Genomic DNA, 23,355 nt, shown 5'->3' on the forward strand with positions numbered 1-23,355 from the left:
TTTTGCCCACTTTTTGATAGGGTTGTTTGATTTTTTTCTTGCTGATTTTTCTGAGTTACATATAGATTCTAGTTATCAGTCTTTTATCAGATGTGTAACATGCAAATATTTTCTCCCATTCTGTAGGTTGTCTGCTCTCGTGATAGTTTTCGTGACCGTGCAGAAGCTTTTTAGTTTGATCAGGTCCCATTTATTTATTTTTGTTGTTGCTGTGATTGCCTTTGGGGTCTAGTTTAGATGAGAGGATTTTTGAATTGATGCTGGAAAGAGTTAAAACTTTGGGGACTATTGAGATGGAATGAATATATTTTGCATTGTGAGAAACACATGAGTTTTGGGGGTCCAGGTCATAGTGCTATGATTTAACTGTGCCCCCAAAGTTCATGTGTTGGAAACTTAATCCCCAGTGCAACAGTGTTGAGATATCGAGCCTTTAAGACATGATTAGGTCATGAGGGCTTTGCCCTCATAAATAGATTAATATCGTTATCCTAGAAGTGGATTTGTTATCACAAAAGTGGGTTTGTTATAAAGGTAAATTTGGTCTGCTTTTGCTCTCTTGCTCTCATCCTCTCTTGCCCTTCTGGCTTCTGACATGGTAAGACACAGAATGGAGGTCTCTGCCAGACGCTGGTGCCATGCTCTTGGACTTCCCAGCCTTCAGAAACATGAGCCAAATAAATGTTTAGCTTATGGTTACCCAGTCTCTGGTGTTCTGTTATAGCAGCATAAACTAGACTAAGACAATCTCCTTTGGAACCCACTAAGTGGAACAAAAAAAAAAAACAAAAAAAAAACTAAGAAACTTATATTCTGTGAAATATGAAAGTTACATAAAAATTAGAGTGCCTACTCTTAAGGAAATTTTAATTTGTGAGAAAGAGAAATATGAGCTGCCAGTAATTTTATTCTTTTCCTTATTTACATCAATGTATTTTACTCTCTTCTTGGGTCTTGCCCCTGACATTATGTGTTAGTGCATGTAGAACCCAAGGATATATACACAAGTTCTTTCAATAATTCAAAAGAAGCTCATGCCATTTGCTTTTATTGAGGTAGATCATATTACAAAAAATAATAGATGCCAAAATATGGTTACCAAAACTGATGTAATTTGAAGTGTTTTTCTTTAACAATTTTAGCACAAAGGTATAGTGCATGATGACTATGCAATTTATATAATAGTTACATAATTCTTAAAAGTAGTTGTAATATATTCAGTGGCATAGTAAGGTAATGGAACACGTGTCTAAAGATATATATGAGCATGTTATCCTTCAATTCTGCAAATGTGTAAGTCCTGCAAGCATATCTCCAGCATTTGGAGATAATGTCAGAATTATATATTTGAAAGCTTTCATGAATGTGAGGTCCAAGCTGGGTGACTCTCCCTTGGGAGAGTCCTAAGTGGGATTAACTGGGGTCAGTTCCACCTCTGCAGAGCTGAGGGTTCAAGGTGCAGTAAGTCCATAAGGAACTAAACACACTGGGATCTTCAGAAGCTCAAGAATAATCCAGCCCAGATGCAGGTGGGATACAAAGACAGCACCAAAATTCCCAGGAAAATAGTCATGGACCTCTTGAATCCATGGGTTAAGCAGAACTCAAGATGACATGCAAATAGGTGCAGAGACTGGATGACTCAGGTCCAGTCCTCCCTGGTTCTGTGCATGGCTCTGGGGACAAGTAGATACTCCTTAAGTATCATGTTAAGCATTCTAGGATTAGTACTTAAGTGACTCCTGGGGGATAAATCTTGACACATACCTCTATACTGGTTTACTCAGGAAGTACAAATTCAAATGGATATGCTATAACTGATCCATGCAGAGTACAACATAGGGGTTTGAGAATGAGCTTTGGACTCAGATAGACCTGGCTTCATATCCACTTGTGAACTGAGTCAGAATGTATTTGACATTTCTGAGCAAACAGATGTTTCCTCATCTGTAATATGGGGTTATTAATATTGTGTCCAACTCATGGAGTTTTGTCCAAATTAAATGTGACTCATCATGTAAAGGATTTAACACTTTGCCTGGCACAAAATAACCGTGTAACCTGTAAATTATTTGTGTTTATTATTAATATTTCATTTTGGTTCTTAATATTTTAATAAGAGGGATCTTCACTAAGACATGGATAGGTATTAGAGTGACTAATTATAATTTGATAGAAATTTAAAATTCATTGATTGATGGATGAATTTATTTAACAAATACATATTTAACACTTATATTCAGACACTTTACTCATGTAAAAGACTAAGTAATTCTCACATTTTTTAAAGTTTCTTTGATTTATTCTATAATTTTCATTTTTATATAAATCACCTCTACATCTCTATTGGATTATAAAAAGCTCAAGAATTTAAAATAGTTCAATTTTCCTCAAAAATGAGGAAGACCTTATAAAGATTTTATTTCCAGTGCTCTATAGAAGTATCTATTGAAGGTAATATGCTACTTTCCCATGTTGTAAATGCTCCAATTATGATAATATAATCATGATACAAGTGCTAAATGAGACTGTGCCTACCCACACCTTAGGCGTACAGCTAAGCCGCAGCTTTGTGTTAAAGGCAGCTTTCTGCCTACCCAGGAGCTCTGTTGATGCCTTCAAATCCCTCTCATTTTCCCTTGCTGGCCACATGCAGCTTGGAGCTGGAGTGTCAATGGAGGAGATGAAAATCACTGGGGAAATGTCTTATCCTAATGAAGCCTAAAGGGCCTTCTCATGGAACTGCAGGGCTGCCTTCTGCTCCTGCTCCTAAAATAGCAGGAAAAAAAAAAAAAAAAAAAAGAACAGGATGCCTGGAGTTTTCCAGTGACTTGTAACATGCAGTTACATGGAGAATTACTTTTCTCAGAGCAACTATGCAGATAGAGCAAAAATCCCCAAAGGAACTGGAGTCCAGGTTTATATTCTAAGTGGAAAATATCAGAATGGGTAACTATTACATTTTATTTTATTTTATTTTATTTTATGTTATTTATTTATTTTTAACTATTACATTTTAATGGCTAGAAAGCTGATCAATGTTTTAACTGGTTGAACAATAGTTTTGACATATTGTTGCAGGAAGGCAATGTTTAAAAGAGACCATGAAAATAAGAAGCTAAATGAGAAAGTAGGAAGAAAATGAAAGCTAGAGACAGTATAGATTACATACACAATAACACATTGATAAATTTGACAATGGGACACAGCTAAACCTGGTAGAAGAAGCCAGTCTTCAAGTTTAGAAGAAACTTAGTGAATCAACAGGGTTTTTCAAGCTCAGCACTACTGACATGTGCATTAGTAGCTCTCTGCTGTGGTGCCGTCCTGTGCATTGCAGGGTGTTTAGCAGCATCCCTGGCCCCACCCACTAGTTGCCTGTAGCACCCCCTAGTCCCAAGTTATTCTGACAACTGAAAGTGTTTCCTGACATTGCCACATTCTCCTGAGGGGAGAGCAAAATCCTCCTAATGATAAAGATGTATAAATAATATTAAAAGAAGACTCCTTGTCAAAGTAAACAGCATCCGAAACATAACTTGGAATTTACCTAAGATAAAGGCCTGGCTTAGCTTTGGCCTCTTTTCAAACTTAGAATAGGCAGTTAAGTTACTTAAAACTTCTGAGATGTAATATCCTTATCTGTATAAGAAGGTTATGATACATCCCTCGCACGTGATTTTGATAAACTAAATGAGATAATATATTGCACAGAAAACATTCTATAGAAAAGATCCCATATAGCCTGGCATAAATCTCTCTCCTCTCTCTCTCTGTGTATATGTGTGTGTGGATATGTATATGTATATACACACACATATATGTGTGGATATGTATTTGTATATACATATATATGTATGTGTGCATATATTTACATATAATGGAGTATATACATATATATTTGTGTGTATATGTATTTAGGTATAATGGAGTATATATTAATACATATACTTCCTTGCCTATCAATCCAATTTTTTGTTTTAGAATTCTAGTATGTAAGAATGCCATTTGTTTAACTTAAGATATGCCACTCTATAAAGCTCACCCATTGATTCTTGTTTTGATTTCTTGAGCTGCCTAGAGTGTTTATTCACCCTTAAATATAATAGTTGGTAAAATTCTAGAAGACACCTCTTCTGTGTTCACTTAATTTTTGCTTTTATTACATGCTTTCAAAATCTTCAACTGCCCAAAATTTAGATTTTATTTACTTTTGAGTAAATGGATAGTTACGTTATTCTCAGGATGACCCATATTCTCCTGAGGGATAAAAGTGAATATGGCTCCTAGCGGTATTAATAATAATTGGCTGCTTACTTTATTTCAGTCACTGAGAAGAGCGCTTTTCATATGTTAGTTTCTTCTTTCCTCACAGTGATCTTATGAATAGGTGTTCATTATCTTCATTTTCCATTTCATGCATTAGGAAGCTGAACCTCAGCATGGGTATAAAACTCTTCCAAAAAGTTACCTAAACTGGTCGAGGCCAGTTACAAAACCGGTTCTGTTTGGTGCTGAAGCGCATACTGTCAACACGAGGCTGTCGTGTCCTATTGGGTCAGCTGCCCTGGAGAAGTGGGTGCCAGCGAAGCCAGAACCAGAGGAGCATCATCTCAAGATCGGAAGTGGGAGTTTTCTTGGTGAAAGGCAAAGGAGCAGGACACAGTGTGGGAGAAAAAAAATCCCACAACCAAACACCACCAGCCTTCCAAGCAGGCTAGAATGTAGTCTCACCAGCACACAGCAAGGTGGCTTTGAATCGCCCTTTGTTATTTTTCCGAAGGAATGGTTTTGTTCTTTCTTAATCCTTCCTAAAAGTGGGTTTTAAATGAAATAGCAAGGTAGTTTCTGTTGAGATAATGGATAAAACAAAGGGTTTTTGTTCATTTGGTTGCTTAGGTTTTGTCCATCACTGACCTTAGATCTGAGAATGAAGAAAAGTACTCTAGAGAGTGCTGAGAAACAACAGCTGCTCCTTAAACTCCGATTTCCGCAGGTGAACTCACGGGCCTGCATACACACGTCCCCCAAGAGGAGTGATCCCTTCTGTTTTTCTGATCCCCGAAGCAGCGTTTCTCAATCTATTCAAAAACTCTTTGTTATTTTTTAAAACGTTCAGCCTGTTGCAGACTGATGCTTCCATAAAATGTAATAAAAATAAAGCAATGAAATTAAAACATGATGTGTAAAATACAAGCCTACACTTTGTATCATTATGGCAAAGGACATAAAAGTGCACTGTCAAACTGCTAGAGGCGTTTCTAAGGATGCCCAACTTCTGTCCTCAGGGCAGCCACACGGCCCCACAGCCCCACGGCCCCACGGCCCCCACTTGCTCCAGCCCTTCCCCAGAGGATTTTGTTTCTGAGAATGGCACATAAACACATTTGTGTATAAAAGATAGGTTATAAAAATAGATTGGTTTTAAGCAGGTTTCTTATTTCTAAATCCCGTGAAGGAGGACCCAGTGCAAATGAAACAAGAATAAAAGAAAGACAAGAAAAATCGGGATCAGCCTGGAGTTAGTGTTATCAAAACTGCCAGGGGGGTTTGGCCTAGGTCTGGATGCTCACAGCACAGATAACCAACAGCTGAGATAAAGTGGATTGCCAGGGAAGAAAGGAAATTTTAATGGGAAAGAGGTCTTGCGCAGGAGAACAGGAGAAGCAGACTCAAATGCATCTCCAGACTAACAGACAGACTACCGATTTTTTTTTTAAAGAGGGGGTGTGTGCACTGGGGCAGGTTGTCGTGAAATTAACATGCGGTAATTAATAAGGATCAACCTGCCTGGGGCAGGTTTCTGAGGGATGGGGAGTCTCAGGGTCAGCAAGTCTGGGCAGGGGCCTTTGTCTTATAGAGATTCACCATTTCTGGGAAACAAGTAGTAGTTAGTTAAAAATTACAGAGTTCTGGTCATCAAGCCATACTTGCCTGAAAATCTAAAACATGAGAGGTGGAGGATTACAAAAAAACATATAGGGGTCATTGAAATTTGTTCACAGGGCTGGTTACACTAGAGTGCGAGGCCTGTTCCCTCCTCACCTTCTTCTTTTTGTTATTCTCTTTTATTTCTTTTTTCTCTGGTTTCTATTCTTTCCTTCCTAGTCATAATATTTCTCTGGACTATTTGCTTTCTTTTATACTATTACATTTTCCCTTTTATTCCTCTCTCATTTCCTCTCTCCTTTCTTTTTTCATTTAAGTATGCAATAAATATTTCAAATATAGAAATATATCAGGAGAAATACAGGAAAGTACCCATGAACCCATGCTGTTTTTAAAAACATTTGTGATTGACACAAAATTTTTGTGATTTTTTTTGAAGGAAAGAAACTATCTTGTATACAGAGAAAAATAGTTTAAGTCCTTTTCATACTCTTCCTGGTGACCACTGTGCTGAAGTTGAAATGTTTCCTTCTGCCTAGGTTTTCAGTTTAACTCCACAGGAGCCTTACAAGCACCAGCATGTACTACAGTTTCATTATGCTTAAACATTGTTCAAAATAGGTGGTATGTTTATGTGCCATAATGAAAATGTTTTCATTCAGTAATTTACGTGTCAATCATCTAAGTTGACACATGTAGATTGAGTTCTCTGATTGTTGCTGTGTAGTCTTTTATTGGGTAGACATACATACCACAATTTGGTTATTTGGTTACCTTTTCCTCTTACTTGCATATTAATATTTTTCCCAAACTTTTGCTATTATAAATATTGTTGCTATAATATCTCTGCATATGTCTTTATATGTAATTTTGAAAGAGTTTTTCTGGTACAGAGAGCAAAGTGTAAAAGTAGATTTTGCCAAAATATTCTCTTAAGAATTTGTTTTGTATACAACCTACATGAATGCTATTCCCTCATCTTACCCAACCCTTACTTAGTATTGCCAGTTTTCTTACATTTTTACCAATCTAATGGTAGAAAAATGTTACCTTTTTAAAATTTGCTTTACATGGTTACCACTGAGATTAATTTTCTACATGCATTTATTGTCCAAACAGGATTTTTCATTGGGAAATTGCTCATTCATTGTTTGCTCACTTCTGTATTGGATTATTGTCTTTTAAAATTAATTTGGAGGAGTTCTTTAAACGCAACAGACATTAATCATTTGTTTGCGATATGGGTTGCAAATATCTTCTCTCAGGCTGGTCTGTGCTGTGCTTTGTTCCACAGAGAAATGTTTAATTTGCGTAGTTAAATTTATCTGTCTTTTCCTTTTTACTTGTGCTTTCCATGGCTGCTTTAGAAAATGCTTCCTTATAGTGATATCATAAGCATATTATTTTATACCTTGTCCTAAAAGCTTTGGAGGATTTTAGAAGCATTTCAATGTATAATCCATATGGAATTAACTTTTTTTCTTTTTTTACATTTTCTGTCTTCTATTTTGTTGTCTATTACCATTCCTCAACACTTTATTTCATTTATTCTCTCTTTATTTGGTTGTCAATATCCTTCAAAACGTTTTATCAAAATTTTATAATATTTGTAATATAATCTAATTTTGCCATATTTATATATGTTTAAAATTTTTTTAAAAAATGGTGTTTCGGTTCCTGCTTCAAATCTGGTAATTTTTGGTTTTATATTTATAGTGCTGATTTCTTCTTGGCATTGCCAGGCTTGGCTATCCCTGCCCAGACTAGAAATATGAAAGATGGGAAATTTAATGTAAAGTTGGTACAGAAGCAATTTCCCTTTGCTCTTCTAGTATTAGATAACAATACCTTAGATAGTATTCCTCTACGGGAAGATGAATAAATGAATGCCTAAACATACATTTATTGTTCCCTTATTAAGTACTGGGAGCTTTAAGATAAGTTGCCTAGTTTTATTCTTACAATTGTCCTATGAAAGACCTATCTCTAGTCCCATGGTTTGACAAAGGTACTTCAAGTCTTGATTCCCCATACATTAGTTGTTAACTCTTCCCTTTTTGTCCCACTCAAGAAAGCAAATCTGTGTATAAGAAAAGTACAAATACAGTGGATTCAATTGAGAATAAGTTAGAAAAGAGATAACTACCCTACTTACCACTGATAAAATCTCTGACATTTGTGACAATGCACAGCACTTAAAACTTAAATGTAAAAGAAACTCATTCTCCAAAGATTATGCAAAACTATTTTAAAGACTGATTTTGAAACATAATAAGCAATGCAAATTGCTGTAATCCTTAGAAGTTAGTTAATAGAAACACATTTCTCATGAATCAGTGATCTGGTAAATGGTTCCTCAGTAAATTCATTGTGTGAGATAATCTTTGGAGAATTGGTCATTCTGTTAAGAGGTATTTTCACAAATGGACTTTGGCTAATGGCTTCCAATACATTGATTATTTGATGTATTGGACCCGTTTCCTCTCCCCCTGAGAATAGAATACTCCAATTTATCTCCATCTACACTGAGCCTGTTGCACTCATTTATCTTACCTGCCTTTTCCGTATCAGCACTTGAGTTTACCATCCTTGTCTCACACTATTTTATATGTAATTGACCAATTTGGATTTTTAAAATGTACTTCATTATTGTTCAAGAACTGAATGCTTCATTATAATTTCAGAGCATCCTACAGTTGAAGGCAGTTAGAAAGCTTACTCTGTTAAACCCATTTTATGGTAATTACCAATCCAGAAGTTAGCAACATTATTTGTCTCTGATATGAAAGATAACACTATTCTTTCACTGAATGACCTGAGGGTACGCTTGGCTTTTTAAGAAAAACATAGTTTATTGGTGGATAATTTTGAATTTGTGATCAATTCAAACTGACCACAGGTTTTTTGTTTGTTTTCTTAATATAAATTTCTCCCAAACCATGAAGTCTCCTTTTTCCTGAGCTTATTAATTTTTTCATATTATAGGATAAAATTTGTTTTGTTCCACTTCCTTATAACCTAAATCACTTATCTGATTAAGAGTTTTTTCAGTTTACTTAAGTTGATGTGTGATTCAGTGGAATACAGTCCTAATAATTCATAACATGTAAGACAGTTTATTCATACAGTCACAAAATATGAGAATAGTAGGGTTTGAAAGAATTTTTTGATACCATTTTGTTCAAATTCCTCCTACATGAATGTTTCTTGTAAATCCCTGACAAGTGATCAATAGCATCTCACCTCACTTAGCGGAATGCGTTGTTTTGGAGATGAGTTATTCAGGCCTGGGTTGACTTCTGTTTCCATTACTGGTTCCATTACTGGTTTCATTAAGCCTCTTGGCCTAGTTTGTTTACATTTGAAAATGGAAATAATTAAATGTACCTGGAGTATTACTGTGACGATGACATCAGATAAGGATGCAAATGTTGTGCGTGTAATTAGCAACCAATAAATACTGGTCTCTACTGTCAGTTCTTGACAACTTTAGTGTGATGCAAAAGATCAACACGTGTAGGAACTGGTGAGCCTGCTCAGATGAGACTATTTCTCCTGAAAACAGTGTGGGAGCGGGAACCAGCAATTTCAGATGTTGAATGGCACAGTCAAAGGGCAGCATGTGATTTAATAAGAACATATGTGATCATCACTGGAGACCTTGCCCTCCGCTGTCGTGTTAACACAGGAGGCTGTCTGTGTAAAAGAGTGAATTTACTTTTTTGAGGAGTAATCAGTGATGAAAAGCTAAGAATTGGTGTTGAGATGCTGAATTTTCCTTGATCAGGGTCTAGAAAGGCTTACTGACAGCTTGTTCCACTTTGCTGTGATAGGAAAAAAGGTGATAGAGGAAATGCCCAAGGAAGATTGTTCAGGAAACAAATTGGGCATCAAACAGCCCACAGGTGGCTGATGCCTTGCTCAGCCTTTCTGTGCTTGATGTATTAAAAAGGTAAATTGAATAGGCATTTTAAAATTGTAAAGATGATCGTATTGTTTTTTAAAGCATTTCTAACGATGTCTATTAGCTGAAGTGTTCTCCACTGTGCATGGTTTCTCAGGCCTTCATAGTAAGCCAATCACCTCTGAAATGGAGCTGGCAGGGGGGACCTGCCGATGGCCAGACACCAGTGCTATACTGCACGGTGGTGCACAAACTTCATTGCCTTGTTCCTCCACGCGTGGCTTGCAGATCAGCAGCATGTCATCATCTGGAAGCTCTGAGAAAGGCATCCTCTCACACCGCACCTCCTAGGTCAGAATCTGTATTTTTTACAAGATCGTCAGATGAATCAAGTACATATAAAAATAAAGAAACTATTTACCTACTTCCCACCTCCTAAGATTCTGAGTCAATCCTTCCATCACAGGGCTCAGGAATCTGCATTATTTTATAAGGCAGGTTGTCTTCAGATCACACTTCAAAAGAGTCTGTTCTTCATTTACTCATTCCACTTTTACATTGTGGCCATTGCCTCTGGGAAGATCTGGAAGACTGGAAATGAAATGTATTTATGTTCAGTGGTCAGCTCCCCTCGTAGGCTAGGCTGCCTCAACAGCACCACTGTGTGCTTTATAAATGAACTTTAATATCCAGCTTGAAAGCAACAGTGACATATATACTTGTTTATGTGTGTGTGAGCACACATCCATTCACTTTGGTTTTATTTTGTAAATTCTCTAGGAACCTGGAAAAAATACACTAGAGTAATAGAAACAGGATTTTTTTTTTCTTTTGGAGAAAATAAAACCCCTGTTAAATAAATAGACACATTTCTTAAATGTTGGAAGCTCCGCTCCCCCCAGAGTCTGTGAGCGCCAGTAGAAGCAGAGCTTGTCTCTGCAAAGCAAATTGAACATGTTTAATCAAATTACTCCAGGGAGATTCGCCAGCAGTGGAATGCAGTAGGAGGTGACCTTATGTCAGGGTTCCTGTTTGCTTGCTAATGCTTTCATTCTGTGTTATTTTTTTAAGGTGGGTGGTAAAAACCAATTGATCTTGGACTATCTATGCCAATCTTCATTCCCAGCTATGGAGAGCACTGCCAAGTTTGAAAGTCTAAAAGGGGCAGAATCGGAATTAAAGGGGAAGGAGAAGAAATAGCATTACCGCAGAGAAACCCGGAGGAATGACACTGCGAAAAATGTGCAGAAGGATACGTTTACTTGTTGAGAGAAAAGTTTTATTTAATCCTTGAAAAGGACAAATGTAGGTGAAGAACATACCCCAATATGTATATGAAGCAGGGGCTTACGGAAATGCAGTTTAGAATTATAAAATGTCGAAGGTGGCAAGATGCTTGGATACCATCTGGTCTATCTTTTGCTCATAGATATGGTAACTGTGGCCCAGAGAGAAATGATCTCACTAAAGATATCGAAGAATTGTGTGAGAGAGAGAGAGGCAGAGAGAGAGAGAACTCCTCATCTCCTGGGTTTCTTTTAGAAACTTGGGAGTTATCTTGTCTCCTTTCTCTCCCTCATGGCTGCTTTAATCCATTGGTAAGTTCTGCCACTAGTATTTCCAAACCTACCCATGGCTCCTACTCTCTACCTTGAGACCACCTAAGTTCAATCCAGAATGCCCTCCCTCTACATTCCAGCCACCCTGGCTGCCCTTCAGTTCCTCAAACCTGCCAGACTGTTCCTCACCACAGGGCCTTTACACAGGCTGTTTCCTCTCATTCCTGGTCCATTGGCCACAACTTCTCTGCTGGTTCCTGCTTATAGTTCAGCTTAAATGTCTCTTCTCCACGAAACTAACGCTGAAACATTTCACATGTGCCTTCTCTGGTAGACTTACCAATGCATGTTTCACATTTATCACTGCATGTCCCATAACTTATCATCCATAGTTTTCAGTCTATGCTGCTATAATGCAATGCTCAATAGCAAAATCATGAGGATGACCATATGGTTTATTGTGCAAACCTAGATACTTTTGAGAGTGAAAGGAGTGCTATTAATATTTTTGCCAGGACAATAAACTTAAGCCAAAATGAGTTGGACGTCTGGCTAGGATAGCTGTAATGATATTCTGGTGTGGAAATAGTATTTGTTCATGTGTGATATTTCCAAGACAAGGAGAGACAGAATAATTGCAGCAGAGTTTAAAACTTCACCAAGAAAAAAAAAAAAAAAGCTCTAAGCTTGACTGCTGTGCAGAAATGTTTCAGTTCTATTTTAGGACTTTTGAGAAGATAGGGACATTTGAAAACAATATTTTAGTTTATATTTTTGGAAAGCTAGGACAGAGAATATTCAGTGTTCACAACACAAAGAAATGATAGATGTTAAAGGTGATGGATATGCTAATTCCCCTGATTTGATCATCACACATTATAGACTTGTATGGAAATATCACCCTGTATCCCATAAATATGTACAATTACTACATGCCAACTAAAAACAAAATGAAATGTAAAAATAGAAAGAAATCTCTGCACTCAGGCTCCCTCCCCGCAGATCCCCAGCCTTGTGTTGGTCTCTGCTAAACACGGCTTCCACTTCCTTCTCTGTTCATAGGAACAGCAGCCCTGCAGACTCGGAGCTTCACTTCTAGCTGCTTTCATTGGGTACCTGCAAGCCAGCATTGCGAGAGCATTGTTTTCTGTGAACTTTTAAAATCCCCAAGTAGCTTGACTAGGATACCCAAGTTATCAACTGGGGTATAAATTATTAATTGTTGCTCTGGTTAAAAAATTGTATAGGTTTTGAGTGATCTGCTGTGATTTTTATTTCTCTGATAATCCCTGCTATTCTTGTGCCCCATTTTGTAAGGCAAAAAGTTTTTTTAGGAAGACATATATTGGGCCATAGCAGAAGCTATGATTTATATCTAAATCATATATAAATACATAATACCTATCGGATGGTTTTACTTTACTTGTCTCCCTGATGAGGAGGCACATTTCCCCAGGTGGTTCCACTTTATTTCATTCATTAGTGATCCTAGCACTTAGCACGGCAGAGTATATGCCAAGGTTGCAATACATATTTCAATAATGATTGAAAGGATACACTTTAATCTCTTCTTTTTTCTTTTTTTGAATGAAAGAACAAAATCCAGTGCCATTTTGAGTTTGGGGCCAGGCTAAATACTTAGAAAGCAGAAATGAATAAGAAGTGTTGATGCCTTTAAGGTCTTCCTGATCAAGTGGAAAATGAAAATGCCAGGGAGGGCGTACAGGTTATTAAGCTGTAGTCCCTCAGCTCCACATTCATGCTTCTGCGCTCTGCTTTGCGATGACTGGGCTGGAAGTTTGAGAACCACATTTCTGCTTTTCCATCTGGCTCCCTGTCAGGCCGTGACTGTCGGGAGGTGCTAGAGGGAGACCCAAAGCTGGAAGAAAAAGAAGGGACTGTTTCCTTTCTTTCTGCTCCACGCAGACTTCCAGGAGGACTCGTGTCTGCTCTCTGCTGCTAAATAAGTTCCTGCCGGCATCGTCCCTGCCTTACCTCTCCACCCTAGCAGTGGTGAGTCCACCCTTGTAGCCGCATGTGAATCCAGGTAGTTAATACAGACTCAGCCTCACTGCGCACCTCTCAGAGACAGCATCAGCCGGGGCTCCATCCCCAGGGATGTGGGTGGCCGCCCCAGGAGCTCATCCTCGGAGCTCAGAGTGACCCGCACCAGCAGAGTGATGCCTCCTCCTGAGTGGGCTGTTTCAGCTCCACAGACCTCTGCTCCAAGCTTCTAAGTTTCAAAGTGTTCAACCCCTTCCTTTTGTTTCCTCAGCTCTGTGTGGGATAGTTGTTTCTTATGGTTGTTCTTTTTGCCTTTTCAGTTTCCTAGTTAACTACATCCTCATTTGTAATTCTTCATACTAAATTATCTCTATCAAAATAACTGGTGTGCTGTCTGTGGCTTGATTGGGCCCTGACTAATAAAGAAATTGGTAAAGGAGTGTTCCTAGAAAACAGACACTGGCTCCTGAAGAGACAGGAAATAAGATGCTTCCAAAGTCGAATGTAAAATGTATACAAAGGAAAAGGGTTGGGAGTTTTGAATTTATGGATGTGTGTCTTTAATTTATGTGTCTGCAAAGGCAGTGTTAATGTTCAGTGCTGTAGAGGCTATACTGAAGAGCCAATTAATCCTAAAATCATTGAAGTGACACAGTTATATTATTAACAATAAGTAAAAATTATCAGGTGATTTTTGACTGGTGAATATATGTACCATTTCTACTGCCTAAGCAGAATCCAATTGTTGGGTTTAATTAGAATGTAACAATTGCTCTATTTGTGTAATAATATTTATATCACTGCCTAATTATTTTCAGAATTATTATTTGCAGAATCATTATTTTAGAACAAGAATTATATAATTATTTACACAACTGTGCTATGTGCATGACAGGAAGTGATTTGATGTAGATAGTAATTAGTGGTCCCCTAGAAAGGTGAAATTGAAATTTATTCCTCTATTTAAATATTGAATCCCCCAAATTCTCTCCTAATTTATGAACTCTCCCTATGAGAGTTTCTGTATCTTCTCAATTATACATAAAGGGAATGTATGTTTTTATTCTGTGGATTTTATCCATATGTTTTCAGCTTCTCATCAAATTCTTGCAGTATCTCTGCATAGCATTCTAGTCTGGCTTTTTGCTATAAATGCCCAGCGAACATGATTGGCATTGGTTTAGTTGCTTTTGTATTTTGTCTATAACAAAGGAAATAGTAATATTTCACTGGTAGACTACAGAGGCAAGAACTGTAGAATGGATTTTGTAATCAGAGAATTCTGTGTTCTGTCATGCTTCTACCCCTAAATGACTATATGACCTTAGACATATAATTTAACCTCCAATTCTCAGTGTTCTTATTATTTTTACTGGAGACATTAATATTGTATTATGATTTTCTTGAAGGATTTATTTAGAAGATACATGTGAATACTATGAACAAAGCTTGCAAAAAACAGATACTCAGTTAGTAAGGTGATAATATTATATTATTTTGACGTTAAAATTCTGAGTAGTTTATTTTCATATAACAACCATGATCAGCCAGGAACTGAAAGAAAGCTTAACTCATACAACAGAAAACCACAGCATTTTATTTATTCACACATTTTTTCCTTATATGCAGCATGATCTGTAATATTTAGGAGGCTTAAACTGAGACTAAGATTAGAGCAGAAATAGGGGTGGGTAAACTCACAACTAATGGATGCAGTGAGTGTTGTAGGGGGGAAAGGGCACGCCTCAAATCATGGTTTGGGTGTGGCAAAGTCATAACATGTAACCAAAATGTTTGTATCCCCATAATATCCTGAAATAAAAAAAAAAGGATTAGAGCAAAAATAAATGAAATAGAGACTAGAAAGACAATAGAAAAGATCAACAAAACCGAGAGTTGTTTTTTTAAAGATAAATAAAATTGACAAACCTATTGCTAGACTAAGAAAAAGAAAGAAGACTCAAACAATAAAATAAAAATAAAAACAAAATAATCATAAAACTATTTCAAGAAAGCAGGGGGCAAACAATTCCTAAGGCCCATACAGGGCTGGGAAGAGTTTACATTCCCTAAGTCCAGAATGGAGAGATCTTATGCCACATGGAGCAGAGGTAATACATTAGTGTTAGGGCTGCTGTAACAAAGTACCACAAACTAGGTGGCTTAAACAACAGAAATAAGGCCGGCCGTGGTGGCTCACGCCTGTAATCGTAGCACTCTGGGAGGCTGAGGCGGGAGGATCACTTGAGGTCAGAAGTTCAAAACCAACCTGAGCAAGAGTGAGACCCCCATCTATACTAAAAATAGAAAAATTAGCCAGGTGTGGTGGCATGCACCTGTCATCCCAGCTTCTTGGGAGGCTGAGACATGAGCATCGCTTGAGCCCAGGAGTTTGAGGTTGCTGTGAGCTATGTTGACACCATGGCACTCTAGCCCAGGTGACAAGCAAGACTCCCTCTCAAACAATAAATAAATAAATAAATAAATAAAAAATAAAAGAAAAGAAGAGAAAAAGAAAACAGAAATGTATTGTTCCACAGATTTGGAGATTAGAAGCAAAAATCAAGGTGTTGAAAGGGCTAAGCTCCTGTAATCTCGGGAGAGAACCTTTCTGTACCTCTTGTAGTTTCTGGTGTGACAGTCTGTGGTGTTCCTTGTCTTGTGGATGTACCTCTGTGACTTCTGACTGCATTGTCATGTGACCATCTTCCTGTGTGTCTCTTATCCTCTTCTTATAAGTACACTAGTAACAGAGGATTAAGGGCTTATTCTACTCCAGTATGACTACACCTTAACTGACTATATCTCCAATGACCCTACTCCCAAATGAGGCCACATTCTAAGGTACCAGGGTTTAGGACTTCAACATATCTATTTTGTGAATGCAATTCAACCCTTAATAAGTAAGTTTCCTTAGAAGAGTCATTCCTTAGTTGTACAAGCTAGATCAGTCCAAGAATAAAGGCTTCTCTGGATACACCACTCCAAAGCATAAAAGAAAATATCAAAAGATAAAGTGATTGTCAAGCTACTTAGCTGAGAGTAAAAACAAAATCCAATACTCTATAAAGAAATAGAATAAAATCAACCAAAACAAAAAAGCTTCCAACATCTGGTGTCTAATCAAAGGTCACCTACTATGCAAAGAGGCAAGAAAATATTATCCATATCTAGAAAAATAAAAGCAATCAATAGAAACATACCCATAGTAGAGATCATTTAATTTGCAGATGAGGTCCATAGAACATTTATTATAAATATTATAAATATGCCCACAGATATAAAACAAAACATGAACACAATAAGGACAAAAAAAGAGAAAGTAAAAAAGAACACAAATTAAAATTCTAGAGAATAAAAAAAAATCTCTAATGAACAGTACATTGGGTGAAATTAACAGTAGACACTGCAGATAAAACAGTGAGATTGAAGATATAATGACATTAACTGGACAAAATGAACGGCAAAATGTTTTGAAAGTCTGAAAATAACAGCAGTAGAGAGCTATAGGCCAACGTTAAGTATTGTAACACACATCAAATTGGACATACAGAAATAGGGATTGAGGAGTGGCAGAAAAATATATTTTAAAAACAATGGCCAGCATTTTCCAAAATCTGATAAAAGCTATAATAAACTCAGAGGTCCAAGAAGTTCAATGAACCTCAAGCAAATGACAAAGAAAACCACAAAACAATTAAAATGCTGAACCTTTAATAAACAGAAAATCTTAGAAAGAAGAGCAAGGAAAAGAACATGTGTACAGAGGAGTAAATATGGGACGGATGATGGGCTTCTAATCTAGATCTCGGCAGCCTAGAGTAAAATGATGTGACATTTTAAAAGTGCTGAATGAAAAAACAAAAACAAAAAACCAAACAGACAAAAAAAAAAAAAAATCCCACAAAATATTAACTTAGAATTCTCTATTGAGCAAATATGAAGATAAAATAAAGACTCTTTTAGGCAAATGAAAGCTGAGTGAATTCATTGTCATAAGACCTGCACTATAAGAAATGACAAAGAAAAAATTTTAATCAGTAGGAATATAAACAGGATGAAAATTTAGCTCTATATACAAAGGAGTAAAAAGTCCTCCAAATGGTAAATATGTGGTTAAAGACAAAGGAAATTTTTCTCTTATTTTTAGCCTGACTCATAATCTTATACTTAAAAAAAATTGAAAAAATTATTTATTGTACTATTTATGACATTAAAATAAATAATATGAATTAAGATACATGACAACAGCACAAAGGATAGGAGAGATGAAATGGAAGTACACTATTGTAAAGCTTTTATAATATACATGCGGACATATAATAATATACAACTAAGGACTGTGATAAGTTGATATGTAGTATTAATATAACCCCCAAAGGAGCTACAAAAATCTAGAGAAACATAATTAATAAGCCAATCATGGAGATAAGATAAAATCATTAAAATAATAATCAAAAAAATGGCAAAAGAAGAAAAGGGAACAGTTAGGAGGAACCGAAAACATAGAGCAAGGTGGTGGAGTTAAACCCAACCCTATCAACAATTAAATTAACTATGCATTCTCATTAAAGGTCTGAACATTCTAGTTTAAAAGCAGAAGTTATCAGTGTGGATTAAAAACAAAAACCATCTATATTCTGTATACAAAAAATATATTGATAAATTAAAAGTAGAATGATGAGAAAATATATAGCATGAAAATACTCATTAAAGGAAAACTGAAGTGGGTGTGTGTTTATAGTAGCACAATGCACAATTGCAAAGATGTGGAAACAACCCAAATGCCCATCAATACATGACTGGATTAGTAAAATGTGGTATATGTATACCATGGAGTATTACTCAGCTATAAGAAATAACGGTGATATAGAATCTCTTATGTTCTCCTGGAAAGAGTTGAACCCATTCTTCTAAGTGAAGTATCCCAAGAATGGAAAAATAAACACCACATGTACTCATCAGAAAATTGGTTTCCCTGATCATCACCTAAGAGCACATTTGGGAATAACACCAATTGGGTATTGGACTGAGGTGGGCGGTGGGGGGAGGGGATGGGTGCATACCTACATGATGAGTGTGATGCGCACTGTCTGGGGAATGGACACGCTTGAAGCTCTGAGTCAGGGGGATGGGGGGGCATGGGCAATATACATAACCTGAACTTTTGTACCCCCATAATAAGCTGAAATTAAAAAAAAGAATATTTCCAAGAATAAAGAGGAATAATGAAAAAACATCGTTTTCTAAAGAAGGCAGCAAGCTCAAATAAGCATACACCCAAGAGCAGAGCTTCAACATATATAAAGCAGAAACTAATAAGATCTAAAAGGAAAAATAGACAAATCCATAATTACAGTTGGAGATTTCATGACTGTTACTTCAGAAACTGATAGAACAAATTAACCATAAAAAAAACTTTTGGCTTCTTCTTTCAGAAATTGTTAGAATAAGTTGACTTTTTAAATATTTTGCACTTCATTTTGGATAGTTAATATTTCTATGTCTTCAATATTACTGAATTCTTACTACACAGTAAGAGTATTAAAGACTTGAACAACACTATTAACCAGTTGTACCCAATTTATAGAATATTCCACTCAACTACAGGAGAATTCACATTTTTAAAAATCAGCTTACTGAGGTCTACTTTGATGCTAATAGAGTTACCCCAGCTTTCTTCTGCTTCCTGCTTGAATGGCTTAAATTTTTCCGTTGTTTTACTTTCAACCATCTAGTTTGTTATATTTAAAGTGCAATTATTTTAGACAGCATGTAGGTGGTTCTCACTTTTTTATTCAATCTTATGATCTTCATCTCTTTTGGGATGTATGTATTTCATTTGTATTTAATTTAATTATTAATATGATTGGCATTATCTAACATTTTTTTCCTATTTGCTTTCTCTTTATCCCAACTGTTCTTCATTCATCTTTCTTTTTCTTCTTCCTTTTTGGTTTAATTATTTTTAAGTATTCTATTCAATCCCTTCATTAGCTTTTTAGCTCTATCTTTGTATATTGCTAGTGATTTTTGCAGTGATTGCCATATGAATCTATAACATTTTACATTTCACTTAGATTTAATAGTATATTGGGCCTCATAGAATGATAGAAACTTCCAACATTTTAATTTATTTTCCCCATCTTGTGTGCTATTGTTTTATATATCCACATATAATACATATATACACATACATATACATATATATCCCCAAATGAAATGTTATATATATTTTGCTCTCAATAGTCATGTACCTATAAATAAATTAAGGGAATAAAAATTATCTTATATTTACTGTCTACTTACTATTTCTGAGGCTTTTCTTTTGGGGGGTGTGAATACAATGTTTGGATGACTTTATTATTCTTGGACAGAGAGTAACAGAGAGAACAGAGGGACAAGGGTGGTGGAGTACATGGTGGCTTGTGGTTAACAGCATGTAGTTGAGTATGACTGGAGCAATGGGATTATGTTTGTAGGGAAAGAGGGTACAGCAATAGAGACAGGTGAGGCTAGCTCACTGCATTTTCTTTTCTTTTTTTTTTTTTTTTTTTTTTTGAGACAGAGTCTCACTCTGTTGCCCAGGCTAGAGTGAGTGCCGTGGCGTCAGCCTAGCTCACAGCAACCTCAAACTCCTGAACTCAAGCGATCCTCCTGTCTCAGCCTCCCGAGTAGCTGGGACTACAGGCATGCGCCACCATGCCCGGCTAATTTTTTCTATATAGATTTTTAGCTGTCCATATAATTTCTTTCTATTTTTAGTAGAGATGGGGTCTCGCTCTTGCTCAGGCTGGTCTCGAACTCCTGAGCTCAAACGATCCGCCCACCTCGGCCTCCCAGAGTGCTAGGATTACAGGCGTGAGCCACCGCGCCCGGCCTTTCAAGAAATACTAATGCCTACACTGACTCCTTAGCCTAGCATCCAAGATCCATTTTCATATCAAATCCCCCCTCGGATTTTCTTCATCCAAACTCTTCTCCCTCCTCCATGGAGCTGGTATATTGGTTTCTTCCAGCTTTGCTCAAGGTCATTCTCCTTACCTGGAGTCTCCTCCTCCAGAAGTTGCAACCAACTCCATTCCTCTTATGCTAATGACAAATTGCTTTGCATTGTAATTTATCTTTTTAAAGTTCATCCATCTTACCAAAATTGTCTGTAAGCTCACTGAGGAGGCAAAAGAGAGAGCATTATGCTTCTCATTTTCTACCTTCTAAACGGCCTGCAATGTAGTTTCCAATGGATCAAAAGTTTGAGGGTTTGTGGATAAGATCCTAGACTATCAGCTTGTGGCTTTTCTTAGGCTTTTGATTTCCTAGGGAATCCTAGTATCAGGCCATACACCTGCATATATCTTCTTAAAAGGGATTTGAAAGGTATCACTCTGATCATTCAATAGAAACAGACATTGGTGCTCTCACCTGCCAAGTAGATCCTGGCAAGCTCTCAAGGCTCCCTGTCACTGTGCAGCGGCATCAGCCGCAGGGCTTCAGAGATCAGCAGCGGTGGGGAGAGAGGACCCATCGTGGGAAGCTTGTGGCACCTGCTAGTGGCTGTTCTGAGCCATGGAGCTTCCCAGGAGTGGTTGTTTTGTTTGTTTTCTTCCCCAGCCTGTGAAGGCTTTACCTTCCCCCAAGCAGCCTTGCAGTTGACTCAGCTGTGTGACCTGCTAACAATGCTCAGAGCCACCTTCCCCACAGGAAAGCTGCGCCTTAGTACACAACGGAACATGCAGGGAAAGGGCAGTTGTTAGGGTGAGGTGTTGCTGCCTGGATACGCATGAGCCGTCATTACAGAGAGCAGGGGTCTTGCTTTTGTAGCTTCTGGGATTTAAAAACCCATTTTAGAAATTATGTTTTTCCTTTGGTGAAAGACCTTAAATACCCCCTTATGTTTAAATAATAGGGGAAAAAAACACATTTAACAACTTAATCACATGAAATATCAAAAGAGAACTGCCTGGTACCTTGATGGATAAGAATGATGTAGAAGATTGCTTCCCAAATTATGTGCTTTGGGTAACTAGTTTGGCAGGAGGCTAATGGCTGTTATGGGAGGAAGAGCTTCTGTGATCAAACAGCTTAGGGAATTTCTGAGTTTTCTTACCATAGAATTTCTCAGAGCCTGTAATTTGCTTATGTGCCTGGTAAATCTCCAAAAGGTGGTTATAGAGTGCAGCATTTGCCAAACTTTTCATAGAGAAATACCAATTTGTATCTTCCTGGAATTAACATTCCTAAGAAAAGCTATTTTAGATGTTTTCATGTGCAGGGAAGGCAGATAGAAATTATGGTTTCCTTGCTAATGTAGTGCTCCTAAGTATTCTTAGGTTGTCTCTAAAGGCTCTGTAGGCCTTTTGTGTTTTTATACAAGTATCTATATATACATTAATTCATTCATTCAGTAACGATTCATGGTGGCAGGCACTCACTATATTGGGTTTCACTTTTCCTTCAGGTCCATTGTAAGTCCTTTATCAATATTTACTGTGACATTTTCCCTCCAGTTGTGATCCTCCTCCATGTCTTAGAGGGAGATCTACAGCAGAGCTTTATAACTTTCTTCAAATGACAAATTTCATGGATCTCTCTACATAATAACAGTTACGTTTTTATGATCTTTTGGTTGAGCAGCTGTATAAGAACAAAGTATTTTGAATTTATTCAAAATAATATTGAATTATTAAAATATTAAATTTATGTTTGTTCTTAACAGTATGTTAAAATTCTATTTCACAGCTGTATGAAACAGAAACACTTTGGTTTATAGGTAGTACTTTCTACACATGTAGATTAAGTAACCTCTTAAAATGACTCCAGTGTCCCCAAAGCTCATCAACTCACAGAATGAAAACCACTGTTCTAGATCATAATTTTCTAAATAAGAGAGACCTGGGTTTGAATCTGAACTCAGCTACTGGCAAGCTGTGTGTCTCCGAATAAGTTAAATAGTTTCTCTAAGCCACTTGTATGAGGATACGTTCAAATAAACAGGCACACTACCTGATAGCTGGTGGATCTCACAGCCTTCTCTTTCACTGAATTCAGACATAAAACTGTAGTTGGAAAACACATTTCTGGGCAAAAAATGTCATTACTATGCTAGTTGCCTTTACTTTTTGTCTTTCCAAGGCAAATGCTGGAAGAGGAAGTTCACATAATTATTGATATTCTAAATAAATAAATGAGATAAAGTTAAATGATAAAGTTAAATATTGAGGATTGTGCACCAGACATTATTCTAAGTGCTTACATGGCTTAACTCATTTGATGCTCACAAAAATCTTGTAAATTCCCTTTCTTATCCTCAATTTTGAATATGAAAAACTAAGGCAAATGGCTTATAAAACTTGCTGAAGTTTCCAAATCTAGAAATCGGTAAACCTAGCTTTCAAAGTCTTAGTTTGGTTCCAGCAACTGTGGCTTTGAGTCTTTTGGATATACACCACATGAAGAGTTTATTCTCCATGTTTTACTAACTTGTTGCTTTCAGGAACCCCTAGCAGTTGAACATTGAAAGGCCCTGCTATTTGCCTAGGAACAATAATCCTATCATTAGGAAATTAATATATGTATTTAATTTTGCCAACCCACTGCTAAACTAACATACAGAAACTACTATGTGTCATGCTGAGAAATGGTCATTTCTCAGCTATATTAAAACTAATAAACTTTCCTAAAAAACTGAACTGCATTACTCCAGTGAGACATGTTTTAAATAGCTGTTAAGAGTAGTAATTTTCTTGTGAAGACCTATGTTAAGAAATAACAACATTAGGAGACACTCAAAGGTCATATTGTTTACTCTTCTGACTAGGAGTAGCAAAATTTATTCAACAACCATTCAGTACATTTAAAATGATATCACTAGAACTATGCTCTAAGACTGTGCCAGCTACCAAAGATACAAGAATAAAGATCCTTAGGGATCTCAATGTCTAGGAGTAACAGGTAGGTAAACAAATGACCTGGCCTTGGAATCATGTGCAAGGAGCTTAG

The sequence above is a fragment of the Eulemur rufifrons genome, chromosome 7, assembly GCF_041146395.1.
Source record: "Eulemur rufifrons isolate Redbay chromosome 7, OSU_ERuf_1, whole genome shotgun sequence".
NCBI classification, from domain to species: Eukaryota; Metazoa; Chordata; class Mammalia; order Primates; family Lemuridae; genus Eulemur; species Eulemur rufifrons.